Source organism: Pangasianodon hypophthalmus, chromosome 7 (assembly GCF_027358585.1).
Source record: "Pangasianodon hypophthalmus isolate fPanHyp1 chromosome 7, fPanHyp1.pri, whole genome shotgun sequence".
NCBI classification, from domain to species: Eukaryota; Metazoa; Chordata; class Actinopteri; order Siluriformes; family Pangasiidae; genus Pangasianodon; species Pangasianodon hypophthalmus.
Window position 1 is genome coordinate 9,864,972 of NC_069716.1, and position 19,275 is coordinate 9,884,246.

Here is a 19,275-nt window from a genome sequence, read left to right on the forward strand (position 1 = left end):
TTTGTGTTTATCAAATGCTTAAAGCTGTCAAAGTAGAAGAGAACCTGACTACACCAGTCAAGGCGGGATGGGGTGTCCGACAGGGTTTCCCTGCTTCTATACACATTAGCAATAGAGCATTTACTATCACTTCTGTATAGGGGGCAAAAGGAGTCACCAGGGTTCAACAAATATTATACAGTATCAGAGTATGCAGATGACGTGATGGATAGGCAGGACATCCAAAAAGTGGGGGGGGAAAATTGCTTACTTGTAGCAAAGCTTTGTTAGTGGAGCAGAGCAGGCCTTAAAGTGCAAGAGATTAACTTGGGAGGTGCCCTAAAAGCTGTGACCAACCAAGGTACTACTATCATAAGCATCCTACAGATGAATTGTGATGATAGTCAACAGTCTGGCATCATCCAGTTGATGGCATCGGCTGGCCATGTTGACTGCTCCTGCTGGATTGTTGCCCAGATGCTGGTGGATTTCTTCTGGCCTGGATCTCACTGGCTAAAGGCTCCCATCTTCTACTCATGAAGCAGAGCAAGGCCTTATTGACTTGGAGAACCAAGTAGGACCATATCCACTTAAGTCTGCCCAGAGACTCTTCAGACTATTCTACTATTCAGATGTATACTCCGCACTACTTAGATAAGCTGGAGGCATGTGGCTGGATTGGCAGCTCTTCCTCGTGAACAATGGAAGTCAAGATTGGCCAGAACAGAGTATGATCAAGCCTCCAAAGCATGATTTACCAAAACTAGTGGAGGATCTAGGTGTGAGTTCTGAAATCACTCAGCCGATGATGGGATGGTTCTGTGCTCTGCAACTACAGCAGGGCTCAGCAACTCATGGACAGCGATCTGGATGTGGATCAAGCAAAGTATTTTAGTAGATCAATCCAAACACTCCAAAAATATGGTAGCAGAACCAATCAATGTATGAGCAAAGAGACTATGTATGTAGTTCAGAGACTGTAGGGTCAGAGACATGAGCCATAGACGGTTGTGTAGCAGATACACACACACACACAAACACATACAGTCCATGAAATCCATGAAATCATTGTGCAAGAACATAGCCATAGCCATGATTTACAAGATGATGTGCTGATAGTGAAATTGAGGCATCTGAAACTGAGTACAATGTTAAAATCAATTCAGAGCATGAGGAAGTATCTTCTACTGGGGTAGTATGGCATGTGAGCTGCATGTTGGAAGCACACAAACTGTCTAGAATGCCTTTTAATGCTGTAGCATTACAATTTCTCTTCACTGGAACTAAGGAGCCTAGGCCAAACATCTTCTAGCATGATAATGCTCCTATGCAGAAAGTGAGGTCTGTGAAGACATGGTTTGCCAAGGATGGAGTGGAAGAACTCGACCACACCCCAGAATTTATTCATAATGTGAATTCATGAACATAAATAAAATATCTGTGAAGTACACACATGCTAGAAAGAGACAATCAAATATAATATATGGCTCCTACATTCATAATAGCAATTGAAACCCAGAAAATGCTCTAAAATGTGTGTTTTGTAATGAAAAAGAATGGCCAACTGTAAGGTAAATAAGGTAAGAATGAACAATAAAATAAGTTAGTGTCATACTTCAGTTACTATAGTTGTTGATGGGTGAGTAGTTCGTAAGTATAGTCAAATACAATTGACTAGTAAAACTGAATAGAAAAATATGCTTTAGGATTGTTTCGCGGTAATTTATCCATACAGAGTCAAAACTGACCCGCAAACATCAATGACGTAACTAATTTGCAAACAGAAATGGAAGGTTAAGTCTATGACACTAGTCAAAAGTAGTAGCATGGCATGTAGGTGTAAAACATAATATAACTTCAAAGTGATATTTTATTTATAGCCATTCATTAATAATGGATAAGCAAAGTGAGCTTCATCAATTTTAGTTGAATACCCCTGAACTGGAGCACTGGATCTTTTGTCTAGTTATCACTCTCTCTGTAAGCCACTGACCCTGGGGTCCATTCCACAGTGGTGCAAGACCTAAGCCAATTTGCTATTACTAGAAAAACAGGCAATAAAAATAGTGTGAACTGTGTGGATAGTCCCAATAGCAAGTGATAAGCCAGACATAAACCCCTTATCTTACAACATTGGCAATGTTGCAAAGTTGACAAGAAGCTTATCTTTCTGGGTCTACCCTAAAATACTGTCAGGTCCATAAGTATTTGGACAGTGACACAATTTTCATAATTTTGCCTCTGTACACCAGATTTGAAATAAAGCAATGATTGACGTGTAGACTTTCGACTTTAATTCAAGGGGTTTAAGAAAAATATTGCATTAACCTTTTAGGAATTACAGTAATTTTTTTTTTTTTTTTTTTTTTTTTTTTTTTACAAAGTCCCTCCATTTTCGCAGACTCAAAAGTAATTGGACAAACTAACAGTCATAAATATTAGGATTATTTTTTAATACTTGGAAGCAAATCCTTTGCAGTCAATGACTGCCTGAAGTCTGGAACCCATGGACATCACCAAATGCTGAGTTTCCTCTCTTGAGATACTTTGCCAGGCCTTTACTGCAGCCACCTTCAGTTGCTGCTTGTTTGTAGGTCTTTCTGACTTCGGTTTTGTCTCAGTTGGTTTGAGGTCAGGTGACTGACTGAGCCATTTAAAAATATTCCATCTCCAAGCTCTTGGGTTGCTTTCACTGTACGTTTTCGGTCATTATCCATCTGTACTGTGACTGAATCTGAACAGAAAGTATACCTCACATCAATAAACACCAGTGACCCAGGTCCATTGGCAGCCATACATGCCCATGCCTTAACACTGTCTCCACATGTTTTACAGATGTATTTTACAATGGTATGCTTTGGATCATGTGCCCTTCCTTTCCTTCTCCATACTCTTCGATTCCCATCATCCAGGTACAAGTTAATCATGCATAAGAACTTTTTAACAAAGTCTAATCTGGCCTTTCTGTTTGAGCGTATCCAGTGGTTTGCGTCTTGCGATAAACCATCTGTATTCACATTCGTGAAGGCATGTCTTGATTGTAGACTTGGACAATAAAACACCTACCTCCTTGAGAGTGTCCTTGACTTGGCTGGATGCTGTGAAGGGGATTTTCTTCACCAAGGAAAGAATTCTGTGATCATCCACTTTAGTTGTCTTCTGTAGTCTTCCAGGCCTTTTGGTTTTGCTGAGCTTGCCAGTGCATTCCTTCTTTTTAAGAATGTTGATTTGGCCACTCCTAAAGTTTCTGCTACCTCTCTGATAGGTCTGTTTTGTTCTTTTTTTTTATGATGGCCTATTTCACTTGCATCAACACCACGTTGGACCGCATACTTAGAGTTCACATGAACAGCTACCAAAAGCAAATTCAATACTTGGAATCAACTCCAGACCTTTTATCTCCTTAATTTGTCATGAAATAAGGAGGAAGCAGCCCACATCTGCCCATTAAACTGCTTATCAGTCAATTGTCCAATTACTTTTGAGCATGTGAAAATGGAGGTACTATGTAAAAGCTGGCTGTAATTCCTAAATGCTATAATTAATGCAATATTTTTTGTTAAACTTCTTGAATTAAAGAAAGTCTACACTTCAATCACATTTTGATTGCTTCATTTCAAATCCACTGTGGCGATGTTCAGAGGCAAAATTACAAAAATGGCATATATGGCAGCAATGGCTGTGCACAGGGGGCAGATAGATTTTTTTTTCTTTTCATTTTTGCTGTGACCTGGTCAGCATGCAGTATCAGTATATCTATAAACTTATCAACCTATGAGCTGATCACTGACCAAATGTTTGTGTGCTTTGGGGAGCACCATAAAGGAGTTCAACTCTCTACAGAGACTTTTCCTCAATAGGAAGCAGTATTAATGCTTTGAGTAATTCCCAGACTCAACAAAGTATGGTATTTTAACTATTTATGATTGGCGTCTTTCTCTAGAGGTGCATCATCAGGATGTCTTACATACCTTCATGATGACTTTGGCTATGTCCACATTAATCCGAATAATAATCCGGATCGGAAAACTGCATTTTCATTTCAAAATGCTCTCCGTCTACACTGGCGCTTTCAAACGTTTTCCTAAAATTGCTTGTCCACACTGAAACGTCTGAAAATGCTTACATCCCTATACTGTATATGCATAAAAACGCAAGAAGCTTTGGCCTGCGTCATTTCCATAAGGCGTTTCTTTACTTTCTGTCTCTTTGAATTGATGCGGCAATGTCTGAAGGTTGTACAAAGTGACATTAATCTTTAACAATGCTATCAAACTGGATAGCAGGCACAGCAACTGCAGTACAACATCGTCCACCATCTTGTTTTTGAGTTAAATGGGTCACATGAAATACATCATTGTTTTTGAATATCTCCACACTACAACACAATGTTTTCAAATGGCGTTTTCAAATGTATCCACTTGGGAGAACGTATTCAAAAAGCTACATTTTCTCTGGACAAAAATGTCATCTCAGTGTGGATAAAAGGCCAAAACGTAGAGAAAAAAAGATGTATTTTCAAGCCTTTGATAGACAGCCTCCACTAGTTCTGAAGGATACCACTCTGGTGGTCTGATACATAAGAAAGTAGAACCACAGTTACATATGTAATCTTCCTATATGGATTTAAAAAAAAAACAGGTGTAAAACAAAAGAAAAACAAGGAAACCCAAAGAAATATCATTCTTCTCTGTCCATTCTGTCCATTGTAAGCAAGAGTCTCTTAAGATGTGCAACTACACTCTCATAATCATATATGCCTATTAGAAGATCTATGAGATATAACAAAAGGACAAGAACAGATTATTACTTATTTTATCACCTTTTTCCTCAAATGTGCTGCAGTTTTTCTTAATTCAGTTCTCTTGTAGTCTAATCTGCATGCATCTACAAAACAATAGTTCTCCAGGGGACAGAAAATTTCTACCATCTCAAGCACTATGCACTAACCTTCTGATTTCATCATTTTTATCCCAACTCCAAAGATCAATACATGTCTTGGATAATAAGATGCATTTTGGAAAAAAAAATGTGTGACCTGAAAAAGGAAAATTTTGATCATAGCCTCACTCTAATTACTGTCAGAAAGGGAGAAAAAGCTACTGCTCAAGCAGGAATGAACATCAAAGACAATCATGAAGATAAGTCACGAAATGTCAAGGTGCAACACCCAATCCAAAGTGTGACCAAGCATTGGAAAACAATAGAACTTGACAGATTGGGGACAAGTATTTTAGTAAATCATGCTGACACATTTACAGTCAGAGTAATAGAAGCCTTACAGCTTTAAATCTGTCTATTCTATTGATATATTTATGTTTTGGCCGGCATTAGACTGCATAACTCTAGTCAGTGTAATGTTTCTAAGCCAATTTATTAATGTTTCTTTGTTTCTAAGCCAATTTGTTATTCCAATATAACCAGGCATCTTCACATGTATTGTGTCGTAAGGAAAATGCTAAACCCATCCCTAGCCCAAAGTAACCACTTCATAACTTTACATACAAGTTGGTTTGTACAGAAATTTCAAATCATTAGATAGTAGTGACCACATTTAAATGGGTTGTTGCAAATAAAATGGCAACATAAAAATATCCAAACTTCTTAATACACATCTAGTTTATTATTTAAAAAAAGTGTATATACACATATATACATACACACACACACACATATATATATATATATATATATATATATATATATATATGAAATGGAAATCCAGTTATAAGGAAGAGTACATAGGCAGGAAGTTCATTAACAGATAGGTCAAGGTCAAAACAGTCTGGGTTAGCATCAAAAAGGCTTGAGATGGCAGACAATTCCAAAATACAATCCAAAGCATTGTCAAAAAACAGGGTAAGATCAAAGTACCTGAAATCAGAGGCTGTATCAAAACAGTAGGGCAAAGTAAAAGACAGAGGCAGAGGTGAGGCAAGGCGAAGCAAGGTCATACACAGAATAGCTATCCAAAAAAACACATGGCTTAGAACTCACCAAATTGACTGGCAAACTGCAAAACGTCACATGTTCACAATACTCCATGTGCATTAAACAGGAAACAGGAACCTAGGAACTAGCAGAGGAAACTAGCAGAGGAAACAAAGAAGTGATTAAAAATACACTGGAGGGCACCCTCTGCCAGTCTGGAGGGGAAATGTCCAAGCTAGATGTTACACATATGTTTGCACAAACTGGGAGCACAGCACTTGATTTGATAAGAAAAAGAAAAATCCACCATATAAGGCCATCATGTAATATGTAATATGAGTGCAAAGGTTTATTTTAGAATTAGTGATAATATGATTGAATCAGATAAGATATTTGATGGTGAAGCAGTCTATTTCAGAGAAAAAGATTTTTGGTGTTAGGTGGAAAAATCAATGCTGTAATTGCAGCTTTAAAAATAGTTCCACTATTTAAATTTCACTCACATTAGGCATCAAAGTAACAACAGCACTTGTGTTATCTTACCAACAAAACAGTGTATGCAGTTGTGTATAATTGACCTCCATGTTGAAATACATTAGGATCCATGTCTCACATGGAGCGTTTACCGTAATTACCATAATAGTTTGTCTAAATTTGGGACACAATAGACTGAAAGCCATTAGGAGGACAAAAGGTGAGGATGAAATGTATGATGTATGAAAAAGTCTGTACAAGTCATGCCGCAAAGAAAAGGTGAACGAGTTCTGACTTCCTGGTCAGGAAACAACCGTGCAACAACAGAGATGTCCGAATAACAACCAGAAATTTAAAAAATAAAAATAAAAATACTACAACCATCTATGATAGGCTTTGATATGAGGTTATTCACTTCTGTTCCTCTGAAGTATAAGGTATTTGAGTTGGACAATAACATGGAAATGTGATTCCTACCTGATCTTAATTTGCTCTGACTATTTACCCCCTGTTCTTTTCAGGCTAAATGTAAGAACAAAAAACAATTGCATAATCACGCTCGCTAATTGAGCTATATAACGGATTCCCTTGCTACACCACCTGGATAAAAAAAATAGCCCATGATCTTAGTCTACAAGTCTGAGACAGCAATGCAAGGCTTTCTTTTGCCATCACTGATTTATTATTTTGAAAATACTGTCAACTACTTTGTACAAAAAGGTGTTCCTGTTTACACACGTCAACAAGCTATCTGTGAGCGACATTTCCTAATTTCTTTTTTAAAATACCGTCTTTTCAGGATGCTGGCACATGTCAGGGCTTCTGCACAACAATGCCTCAGTGGTGGCAGGCCACAGAAAAGGAATCTCTTTTTTCCATTAGTGACCGGAGATTGTTTTCTTTCACCTTTCACTGGTTCAGTGCCCAAAGAGCTGACAGGGAGTAAATGTAGCCCCTCATCCTTTTCTTTTTTCTTTTACATGCTCTTGGACAACCGAACGTTCAACTTATAAATGAATGCCTGAGGAGCAACACGATAACCTGAGATCTAACCTTATCTAGCACTATGAAGATTTTTTGGCTGTACTGTAATAAACAGAGGGCATGCTAATAAAGCATCAGTCCTGTCCCCATGAGATTTAGGACTGTGCTTTTTCTGCAAATTAATATGTATGCATCACTGGTGATCTGCAGGAAAAAAAAAAAACAGCTCTCCCCAGTCGGGTCTAGCAATTAGAAAGATTTTAGATTAGATATAATCTGACCTTCAAATACAACATAATGCATAATACTGTCAGTTGGATACACAGTAAACAGCAATTTATGTGTTGCTGATGTGACTTTTGTTTAAGTGTTTCTGTCCATGCTACAGGGTGTCCCAAAAGTTTCCATACATGAGGGAAATTAACACTAGTTTACTTTATATTATATTATGGGCAAGCATAAGGATCTCCAAAACAGCAGGTCTAGTGGGGTGTTCCCGGTATGCAGTGGTTAGTTCCTACCAAAAGTGGTCCAAGGAAGGACAACCGGTGAACCAGCGACAGGGTCATGGGCACCCAAGGCTCAGGCACATGGGGAGCAAAGGCTAGCCCGTCTGGTCCGATCCCACAGAAGAGCTACTGTAGCACAAATTGCTGAAAAAGTTAATGCTGGCTATGACAGCAAGGTGTCAGAACACACAGTGCAGCACAACTTGTTGTGTATAGGGCTGCGTAGCTGCAGACCAGTCAGACTGACCATGCTGACCCCTGCCACACTGCCAAAAGTGCCTACGAGGGGCACGTGAGCATCAGAACTGGACCGTGGAGCAATGGAAGAAGGTGGCCTGGTCTGATGAATCACGTTTTCTTTTACATCATGTTGATGGCCAGGTGCGTGTACGTCATGTATCTGGGGAATAGATGGTACCAGGATGCACTACGAGAAGAAGGCATGCAAGCAGAGGCAGTGTGATGATCTGGGCAATGCTCTGCTGGGAAACCTCGGGTCCTGGCATTCATGTGGATGTTAACACATTCCACCTACCTAAACATTGTTGCAGAACAAGAACATCCTTTCATGGCAACAGTATTCCCTAATGACAGTGGCCTCTTTCAGCAGGATAATGCGCCCTGCCACACTGAAAAAATTGATCAGGAATGGTTTGAGGAACATGACAAAGAGTTCAAAGTGTTTACTTGGCCCCCAAATTCCCCAGATCTCAATCCAATCGAGATACCACAGCAGACCTTCAGAGGTCTTGTGGTGTCCATGCCTCAACGGGTCAGAGCTGTTTTGGTGGCACAAGGGTTGACCTATACAATATTAGGCAGGTGGTTTTAATGTTATGGCTGATCAGTGTATATTGTCACTACTGACAATTACCACTGAAGACAGTCGTGTGAACAGACCGTGGCTGTGGGGATTTGTGCCACAAGACCATTAGTGTGGTCAGGCGTTGATGTTGGGTGAGGAGGCCTGGCACAACCTCACTTTGTGCACAGGGGCAGTGTGATGCTGGAACATGTTTGGGCCCCTTAGTTCCAGTGAAGGGAAATCTTAATTCTACAGCATACAAAGACATTCTATACAATTGTGCACTTCCAACTTTGTAGCATCAGTTTGGGGAAAACCCACATATGGGTATGATGGTCAGGTGTCCACATGCTTTTGGCCATATTACATATACAGTATACAGTACTGTGCAAAAGTCTTAGGCAACCTAGATTTTAAAAAACACAAAATGCAAGTACAAAGACATTTTATATTTCTGATCATATTTTTCCAACAAAAAAATTAAATGTTACAGAAAAATGTTTGCATGTCAGTAAAGAAAGATACATATTCTGCAACAGACCACTTTTCAGACAAAAAGCATAATCCAGGCTGCTGGGTTTTACATGCAAAAAAGACAGTCAAAGTCTCCAGAAGAACTGCTGCAGATTCTCCAAGACGGTCAATAAAACTTACCAGCCAATTTCTTTTTGTTTGTACACTGTATTTTTCTATGAATATATCTGAATCTTGCCACTAAATTAAACACACACTCACACAAATCCTAAAAGCCTACCCAATTTGGATAGTATTACCTATGTGATGTCTGTGAAGCTATATTGTATTTGATTCTTTTCACAAGATAAGGTACCATACAAATAAAATGGCTTACAAAAGTACAAACATTAAACATGTCTTGCAATATTCTAACAATAATGTTAGAACATTGCAATAGATTGTCCATCTTTGTGTAATGGGATCACATTAGTGATCTTGGTTTACGTTATAATAAATTGAAATAATTTCGTTTCCATGCCAGAATTAGCAGTGATCCGCTTTATGTGACCCATTAACATGACCGTATGTTTACAAATTCTTGCCTGATGTTCCCTGACACATTGCATAATTATGAACTCTCTGAATTTCATTGCATTACCTAATGACCGCATACTGCATACATCAGAGCCTGTTTGCTTTATCTAATTAATTCCAGGGTTTTCCAGTTTTGATTTTAAACCTCTAAAGAAATGTATGTTTTGTCTTTTGCAGTGTCTTGGTGTTGTGGAAACTAGGACCTGGGAAGATCTATAATCTATCTGGTACACAAATCCCAGAGAAACCGTAAGTCCTGACAGACATCTCCTCTACTTTGTGAAGTGTATGTTTATCTTTGGCATGGGGTGGAGTCTATAGGTTGCAGCATCCTGCATTAAGACTTGGACTCTTATCACAGATGTTAGCCAAAAGTTAAAAAATAAAATAAAATAACCCACTGGATTATTTTCTTTCTGCTCGCCTCTGTCATCACTTCCCACTAAGTGTGCATTTAAAATGACTCACACATCAATGTTAGCACACTCAATCTAGCTTCACATTTATGGTATTGCTTGGCCATGCAGAAGCTCTTCAGTTTCAGTCAAGCCTGATATTGCTATGCAGAAGGTTGTGCTTTTTCTACCTTACTTCCCACCATTGTGATATCAATGGCTAAGTGGCTAGATCAAGCCTGAACAGATGATAGCTAGCATCAGCCCCCTATGGGGAAAATTTTATGTTGAGATTAGGCGATTTGTGCAGCAGATAAATGGAGCTGATCTACCAGCATGTGGCCTTTGCTTCAATAGGCAAAACGAGAAGAGTACCCAAGGATCTGTGTCTGTCGTCTGTCTTGGCTTCTCCAATACATCAAAAGCCTTTTTTTTGCATGCCCAACCAGCCATTGGTTTCCAGCTTATAGGCCAGATTTTTGATTTGCAGAAACAAACACCAATTCATTTCCCTGCAAATACTTAACAGCAGATCATTACTTCCCACAGCATACATTCCCTCTCACTAAAACAGCTCCTCATTCACGCGAGGGAGAGTAGTGCCACCAGCTGCACACTTTCAAAGAGATTTCAGACCTGCTACAGAAAACCTTTGAGAGCATAGTGTACCACAAGTGCACGAGTGGGCACTGCGGGAGTTAATGTTCTGTGATCTGCAAGGCAGGCACTGACACATCACATTCCCCACATCAGGAATACTTTATTCAAGAAGATAAACAATCAGAATGCTAAAAGCTAATGGTGGAGATCACTTTGTTATCTCACGGACATCTGTGCATTCTCCATTGATATGTAAACTTCATTGATGTATGGTTTTGGACCTTCCTTTAAAGATTTTCTAAATTCTTGTTACAAATGTTATAGTCATACACACTACAGCAGGGAAATTCAAGTAAAATTTGTGAAGGTCCACTTACATAACATTCCTTGCTTACAAAGGCCCCGATAAGCAACTAGCATGAATAAATGGCGTTAACTTTTAATGCTTAGCCATTAGTGATACGTTCACATTGACGAGTAAAAGTAAAAGTAGTGATCAAGAAGATTACTCAAGTATGTGTAAATAAGTAACCTAGTGAAAATGACTTTTTTGTACATGTCTACAGTTAACAAATCCGAAAATGTTCAATATCTGAGCAATACATTTTTGAACAGTTATGTTCACTAGCCAAGTTAGCTGTGCTGTAGTGGACAGCACTTCAACTATCAATAGTATATAGAAAGGTAACATTAGCTGGCTAGCTAACGTAGTCAAAAAAGCTGTTTGAATACATATATTCACTCTAAGGGCATCTGCCAAACGGCATAAATATAATAATGTAAATCTAAACTTCTTAACTTAACATCCAAAGATCTGACTAGCTAGTGTAAGCTCACTCAGCTAGCTAATGGAATTCATGTACATGTTTCCACAGGTTGGACATTGAGTTAAATAATTTAGTTTTTAAAAAACTGAAGTAAAAATACTATGACTTAATTATACTCAAAAAAGTACTGTTACAGTGACCCATGTACTCATGCTCTGTAATGAGAATACATGTAGTTCATTACTTTCCACCCCTGTAAATAAGAAACATCAGTTTGGTTACAGTTTGTTTCACATTGGTGCTTCACATTTTTTAACAAAGCGTGTTGTCACTTCACTAAACAGACCAGAGAGAGCAAATGAAACTTTTTAAAATCTGTGAAAGTCTATGAAAACTTTTCCCTTTCTCAACGAGCTGCCAGGTAAACAATTTACTTATTTTATAACTTTTTTATTTTGACCACAAAAAGCCACAACACAGGATCTGATACAGAAGCCATTATGGTTAAAAAACTGGAGTTGATGAACTACAGGTGTACTTACCAGAAAGATGCACTGAAACGATCTACTGTTTACTTCCTCACTGGTTAGTTACTTTATTAAAAATACAAGTTTTATTCCTTATAACTACAATAAAGTAAGCATTTTTGCATAAAGCAAATACTTTGCAGTAAGGGAAAAAAGAAAACAATCCAAAAACAAAAATACTCAAAAATGTCTGCAGGAGTCACATGTGATAGTCACTTCAAACACAAGATCAGCTGATTAAACAGGTGGAATCAGGTGGGAATCCTGCTGGGTTGGAATGAAAATGTGTACTCACATCTGCCCATTACAGATTGGATTGCAAATAACACACACACACACACACACACACACACACACAAAGCCCTGATGGACCTTTGCAATAATCAAATAATGAAAAGACATTAAAAAATAAAATATATTTTGTTGTTTACTTAATTTTAAGGTGGGCAACACTGAAAAAAATGAAGGGTCATTTGACAACTTTCTGTTGTATTGGAGTATTATTATATAACAAATCCCCCACTTTTGACAAATTATTAATGGCATTTTTTTTTATTGTACAGTATTTATACATGAAAAGGGACCCTGGACATTTTTGGCAACTCATTCAGAACTGCTTCTTTAAACAAATATGGATGAATTTTGTTGCTATGCTGTTTATGTGGGTTTTGCTACATTCAGAATGCCTGGAGATGTTTAAGCATCTCTCCATAAAAGCCATGTGGAGAGAGGAATTGTATGATCAAACCTAAGCTTATTCCTACATAGTTTCTTATCCTTTCCTTACTTTGGGTAATATGATCAGGGTTAAGTGAGTCATACTAATAGAGGTTTTACTCAACACAGCATTCACACCCTTAAAATAACAAAAATTGTCAGCTACAGCAGATTATCTCATATCTTAGGTCTCCAGACAAAGACCATCTCCAAACATTTCATGTGTTTTTCTCAGGCCATCTTCCTGAGCAGGCTGTGCTGAGCTCTGACATTCAGCTCTGGTTCCCCCGAGGCAGCTGATGTCTGAGGTGCTGACAGATTTTCACAGCGGCTGTGCCTAGCTCTGATGTTTTGATAAAAAAAAAGAAAGCTGTGAGGCTTTTTAGGATGCATGCATAGGTGTAATCATGCTTCTTTTCCTTTAACAAAATGCATTCAGTAATTTGACTACTTGCAATGCCTGAATGTGTTTATTGATGTGCAGTATTCACTTTCTCAGCCTTAAAAGCATTGAGCTCACTTTGTCATAATTTAGCTTGCCATAACAAATAAATAAATAAATAAATAAATAAATAAATAAATAAATAAGGCTGATATATGCAATGAAACGTTTCTCTTTTTTGTTACAGGTTTTGAAATATGGTAGCTTTTGCTGTTGATTTGTTTTGTAAAGGGCTTTTGCTTTATGGTGATGAATTATCCTGCCATTCAACATGACAGCATTTAAGACTAAAGGTTGCTCTGGCTCAAATGTAAAACCTTTTAAGAAAATCGTGAATTAGGACTTTTAGGATTCCTCTTATTCCCAAAAATTGTTAAAGTTTAAATTAAAAAGGCCTTTCACTAAGTGCAGTTGTAGAAAGGGCTACAGTAAATGCTCTACGAGGTGTGATGACTTTTTAACCTTAAAAAGCTGCATTTACTGTATAGTGGAAAAATAATGCTGTGTTCTGAAATATATTTTTGTGTCACAATATGCAATTTAGTACAATCTTTAATCCATGCTCCTTTATTAGTTTGGCAATCATAGCAGTGTCATAAATTTGTAAAACATAAGATACCAGGATGCCAGTGGAGAGGTGATCCAGCAAGAGGACATGGAGATATAGATCTCAGAACATTACTCAGGTCTCAGAACTCAGGCACAACAGTGCTCCAAGCACTTCATGTAACATAGTAGTGTTTAATGCCCTCTTAAAGACCTTGGGCCAATAAGGGATTGCAAGCATAACTTTTGCTTTTTTTTGCTTTTGATGCCGTGGGAAGACCGGAGTAGCCAACTGAACATTTCCAATGTGTTAAGCTTCACAACCTGCACACAGCTTCGAACACTGGGTCTTAACAAAGTACATTATGCCCTTTAAGCCACATAATATGAATATTACAACATGCACACCAATGAATAATAGACTTTCTTAGCCCAACTAATTATCCAAATTACTCCACAGTTATGTAATTTACACTCTCTTCCCGATGGCAAAATTAGCTCTGCTCATCTATGGCAGTTCAGTGTCCTTTAGAAATTCAAAAATGAGCATATGGCACAGGGTTGAATTTTGTGAGAATTTTGAGGCTAACAAGTTTCAGAAACAGAAATGATACCTTCTTTGCCTCCATCTTCTTCTGCCCGATTACATTTGCATACTTGTTTAAGAAAAACAATGATCGATGAGCACATGTAACTGATACTCTATGATTATTATTTAAAAAAGTGATCGTCATGGAAATAAGCTGATGGTATTTTTGGAAAGGAGGTGACAAAGAATGATCACTTCATTATCATTATTATTATTATTATTATTATTATTATTATTATTATTGTTAAAAGAAAAAACAGCTGCAGACACTACAAATTAAGTACTGGTTCCAGATAATTCTTGGTTTGAAACCTAAATGGAATGGCAGTCTTTACAAACATTGTCGGAGATGGCAGCGTCCCTAATGAGACATCATAGCAGGTGATTGGCCACCTTAATTAACTGCTATATCCCTCACACATGATAATTAATTATTTATGTCTCTGCTTTTTCTTTTGAGCGTTCTAATCTTGCCCTAAAATAGGGATTAGACAAACCACAGCAGAGCAACACTGATGAGAAAATGTATGCACTTTTATTTTAAAGACTACTCTCTAGTGAGAGGGAATCGAGCTTGAAGGCGAAGAGAAGTCATTTCTTCTCTGGGGAGAGGCTGGCCTTCGTGACACTGGATGTCTGTACATACCCCAAAACACTCCATGGCAGTTTCGCTCCATGGATCTTATGTCAGTAGGCTTGTAAATTGAATATGTTAGAGATTACACACAAACACAAACACACACACACAAGCACATTCATAGAAACAGAGGCATGGAAAGGATTGTATCTGGATTGACGAAAGAGAAAATGTCTATTTCACTCAGACAGCATCATCTTTATACATCTGCAGCAAAATGTTGACAAGCATTGACATCTCTAGAAATACAGTGGAAATAAAAAGTCTACACACCCCTGTTAAAATGGCACGTTTTTTATGATGAGAAAAATTAAACCAAGATAAATCATGTCAGAACTTTTCCCACCCTCAATGTGAAATTACAATGTATAAAAATAAAGTAAAAAACAATCAGAAACATTTTGGCAAAAAATAAAAGGAAAAATAAAAAAGCACACCTTTTATAATTGGGGATGTTTTTAGATTAGAATGAACTAAGCACATTCAGTCTTATGTTCAAAAGTAATTATCATACAGCTGTCATCAATTAAATTATTCTGATTAACCCCCAACTAAAGACCAGCTGCTTCTGTAGGATTTTCTTGACATCTTCTTGGTTTCATCTGACCGCTGAAGATGTCATGGTCTGCAAAGAGCTGACAAAGCCTGTATAGGGTCCCACTGTCAAAAGGAATCGATCAGGAGAGGGGTACAAAAAAATTTCCAAAACATTAGATGTACCATGGAACACCGTGAAGGCCATCATCAACAAGTGGAGAAAATGGAGCACCACAGTGACATTACCAAGAACAGGATGTCTCTCCAAAATTTATAAAAGGACAAGACAAAAACTTACCAAGGAGGCTGCCAAGAGACCAATGGCAACATTAAAGGAGCTGCAGGAATATCTGACAAGTACTGATTATTCTCTGCATTTGACAAAAATCCCTCGTATTCTTCACATGTCTGGGCTATGGGGCAGGGTGGCTAGACAGAAGCCCTTTCTCACAAAAAACATCCAAACCCAACTAAATCACCCCAAACCATGTGGCAAAATGTGTTATGGCCTGATGAGACCAATTCCAAAAGGTATAATAATTCCATAATTCCAAGAGGTATGTTTGGTGCAAAAAAAAATGCACATGACCAAAAGAACACCATACCATGAAGCATGGTGGTTGCAGCATCATGCTTTAGAGCTGCTTTTCTTCAGTGAGAACTGCAGGTTTTATCAAGATAGAGGGAATCATAGCTACAAATACCAGCTGATTTTAGTGCAAAACTTTCAGGTGTCCGCTAGTAAGCTGAAGATGAAAAGGAATTTCACCTTTCAGTATGACAGTGACCCAAAGCATACATCCAAATCAACAAAGGAATGGCTTCACCAAAAGAAGATCAATGTTACTGAATGACCTAGCCAGAGCCAGACCTGAATCCAGCTAAAAATCTGTGGAGTGACCTGAAGCAGGCTGTGCACAGGAGATGCCCTCACAGTTTGATATATCTAGAATGTTTTTTTGCAAGAAAGAGTGGGGAAATATTGCCAAGTCAAGATGTGCCATGCTGATAGACTCTTACCCAAAAAGACTGAGTGATTTAATAAAATCAAAAAGTGCTTCAACAAAGCATTAGTTTAGAGGTGTGCACACTTATGCAACTAGGTTGTTGTAAGTTTTTTTAATTTTTTTCCCAAAAGGTTTCTGATTGTTTTTCACTTTATTTGTATACTTAGCAATTGCACATTCAAGGTGGGAAAAGATCTGACATGATTTATCCTAGCGTAATTTTTTTACTTCACTACTACATTACTTTTATATCCACTGTAGCTGGCAATTGCAGGCTCATAGACAACTTTCAATAGTGGATCATGCAGAATAGATAAAAGTACTACCCTCTTAATTTTGGGAGCCATTTAGAGACAATGGTTTATTTAGGTACCAACAGACCAGGTAACATAGATAGAGCTAGAACTCTATTAAGAATTTTCATCAGTCAATTTGAAAGATTATGACTTGGTAATCAGAATCAACCAAGTCCATCTTCACATACAAGGAATGGTCACAGGGTTTGGCTATAAATGCAGATGGGTTTATTAAAAGACCATGGCATACAAGTGAAAAGGGCTAATTCAGAGTGATAAACAGGCACAGGGTCAGATGATCAGCAAACAGATAACACTAGGCCAGGACTAACTTATAAAGTATGCAGAACTTTAAGTCAAAACCAGAGTATTGATCGGATCTAAAGGCTTCGAATCAGATCTAATGGCTCGGAGAGCCTGGGAGACTTTGCAAACAACTGAGGTTTGCTGCTATTTAAAGTAGATGATTTAATGTCTGTCCATTTCAGAGTTAGATCTGATTAATGAGACCACTAAGGGCCATGGTTAGCAGGGTTAGCATAGCTTTTCTTATTATTTTATTAGTATGAAATGAAACAACATCATTATGAATTAGATACATTGTGTACACATTTTGCATGAAATAGTGTTGGGATGGTATAAGATCAGATAAAATTTAAAAGTAAAAATATAAAAAAGTAGCATAGCATAGATATAATATAAATAGTAAACTTATATAGTATGTATCATATACATCTATAGCTATGCTAAGATGCAAGAAGTACAGTATATTGTGTTGCAGTCCTTTACAGTGTAATAGTTATGTGTACAGTATTATCCACATATGGGTTAGTTATCCACAGATGTGTTATTATCCATAGATGTGGTAGTTACTTTTGCTGTATTATGTCCAATGCAGACAATGCATAGACGTACGGAGATGCATGGAGAAAAAGATGGATTAGAGTGCAGATTTGTACAGTCTTTTGGCTGCCAGGAGAAATGACCTCCAAAAGCGTTCCTTCCTGTAGCAGGACAGGAGCAATCTGCCACTCAGTGTACTCCTCTGTGGTTTATGGAGTGGGTGGGAGGGTTTCTTTATGATCACTGACACCTTTGCCAGCATCCTTCTCTCTGCCACCATCTCCACTGTGTCCTGTTTAACCCCTGAGCTAACCTGAGCTGGCCTTTCTAATGATCTTGTCAGTCTGTTACTGTCCTTTGATGAAGTGCTGCTGCCCTGGCACATGACAGCATAAAAGATGACTCATAGAAAGTTCTCAGCAGCCGGCCTTTCACACCAAAGGACCTCAGCCTCCTCGGGAAGTTCTGGCTCTGGCCCTTATTGTATAGCCTGTCCACATTCACTTCCCATCCCAACTTGTCACAAAGATTGACATCCAGGTACTTGTAGGTGTAAACTACTTCAATGTTCTCACCCTGGATGGTAACAGGAGCTGGAGGGGACTTTATCTTCCGGAAATCCACCACAAGCTCCTTTGTCTCCCTGGTGTTTAGTTGGAGATGTTTCTGCTGACACCAGTCCACAAAACTGTTCACCAGGAGGAGTTCCTGTACTCCTCCTCCCTCACCTCCGTAATACACCCCACAATAATAGTGTTATCCAAGAACTTTTGCAGATGACAGGTCTCAGAATTATACCTGAAATCAGAGATGTACAAAGAGAAAAGAAAGGAGGCAAGTACAGTCCCCTGTGGAGCACCTGTGCTGCATACAGTCCACTCTGACTCTGTAGCTGATCGTACAGGGGCCTGAAGGTCAGATAGTCAGTGATCCAGGACACGAGGGCAGTGTCCAACAGCACCGCACTCAGCAGGTGGGGCTGGATGGTGTTGAAGGCACTAGAAAAGTTAAAAAAAAACATGACTCTCACAGGCGGTCTCCAGGTCTGAGTAAGCTCTGTGCAGTAAGTACATCATAGCATCCTCAAATGCGGCCAATAGGCAAACTGCATGGAGTTCAATGCTGCACCCAGATGTGCCCTGAGGTGACTCTGAACAACCCTTTCCAGTGACTTCATCAGGTGTGACATCAACGCTACAGGTCTGTAGTCATTCAGTTCCCTGGGGATATTGATCTTTGGTACTGGAACAATCCAGGAACATTTCCAAAGCACTGGGATCCTCTGCAGTCTCAGGCACTGACACCATCAGAGCTTGCTGCTTTTCCTGCATGCAGCTCCCTTCTCACCTGGTCAGCGGTGATGTAGAGATCTAGGTGAGGAGGTGGAGGGTGACATAGCAGGGAATGATCATCATTTGGGGGCAGAGGAGGACACAAAGAGTACTCATGCAGAGATGTCCTTAGTGATGGATTTGTGAATCTCCCAATATCAAACCTATTAAAGAAGGTGTTCAGCTCATTTGCCCTAATCCAACTCTCCTCTGCCTGCTGATTGCAGGACAGTTTGTAGCCTGACACCCATTCCACATATTCTTCATCCCATTCCACACCTCTTTCACCTTACCCTTCTGATGATTGCT

At 38.7% G+C, this 19,275-nt stretch overlaps 1 protein-coding gene across 2 annotated transcripts in view; it reads left to right on the forward strand.

Annotated features, from left to right (window-relative positions):
• frmpd3 (FERM and PDZ domain containing 3) overlaps positions 1-19,275 on the forward strand; it is a 131,460-nt gene that overhangs the window by 49,147 nt on the left and 63,038 nt on the right. For both annotated transcript variants that reach the window (XM_034305796.2, XM_053235653.1), the window contains exon 2: positions 9,910-9,981. The gene's annotated coding sequence lies outside the window, so the exon portion shown is untranslated. The remainder of the gene's footprint in view (positions 1-9,909; positions 9,982-19,275) is intronic.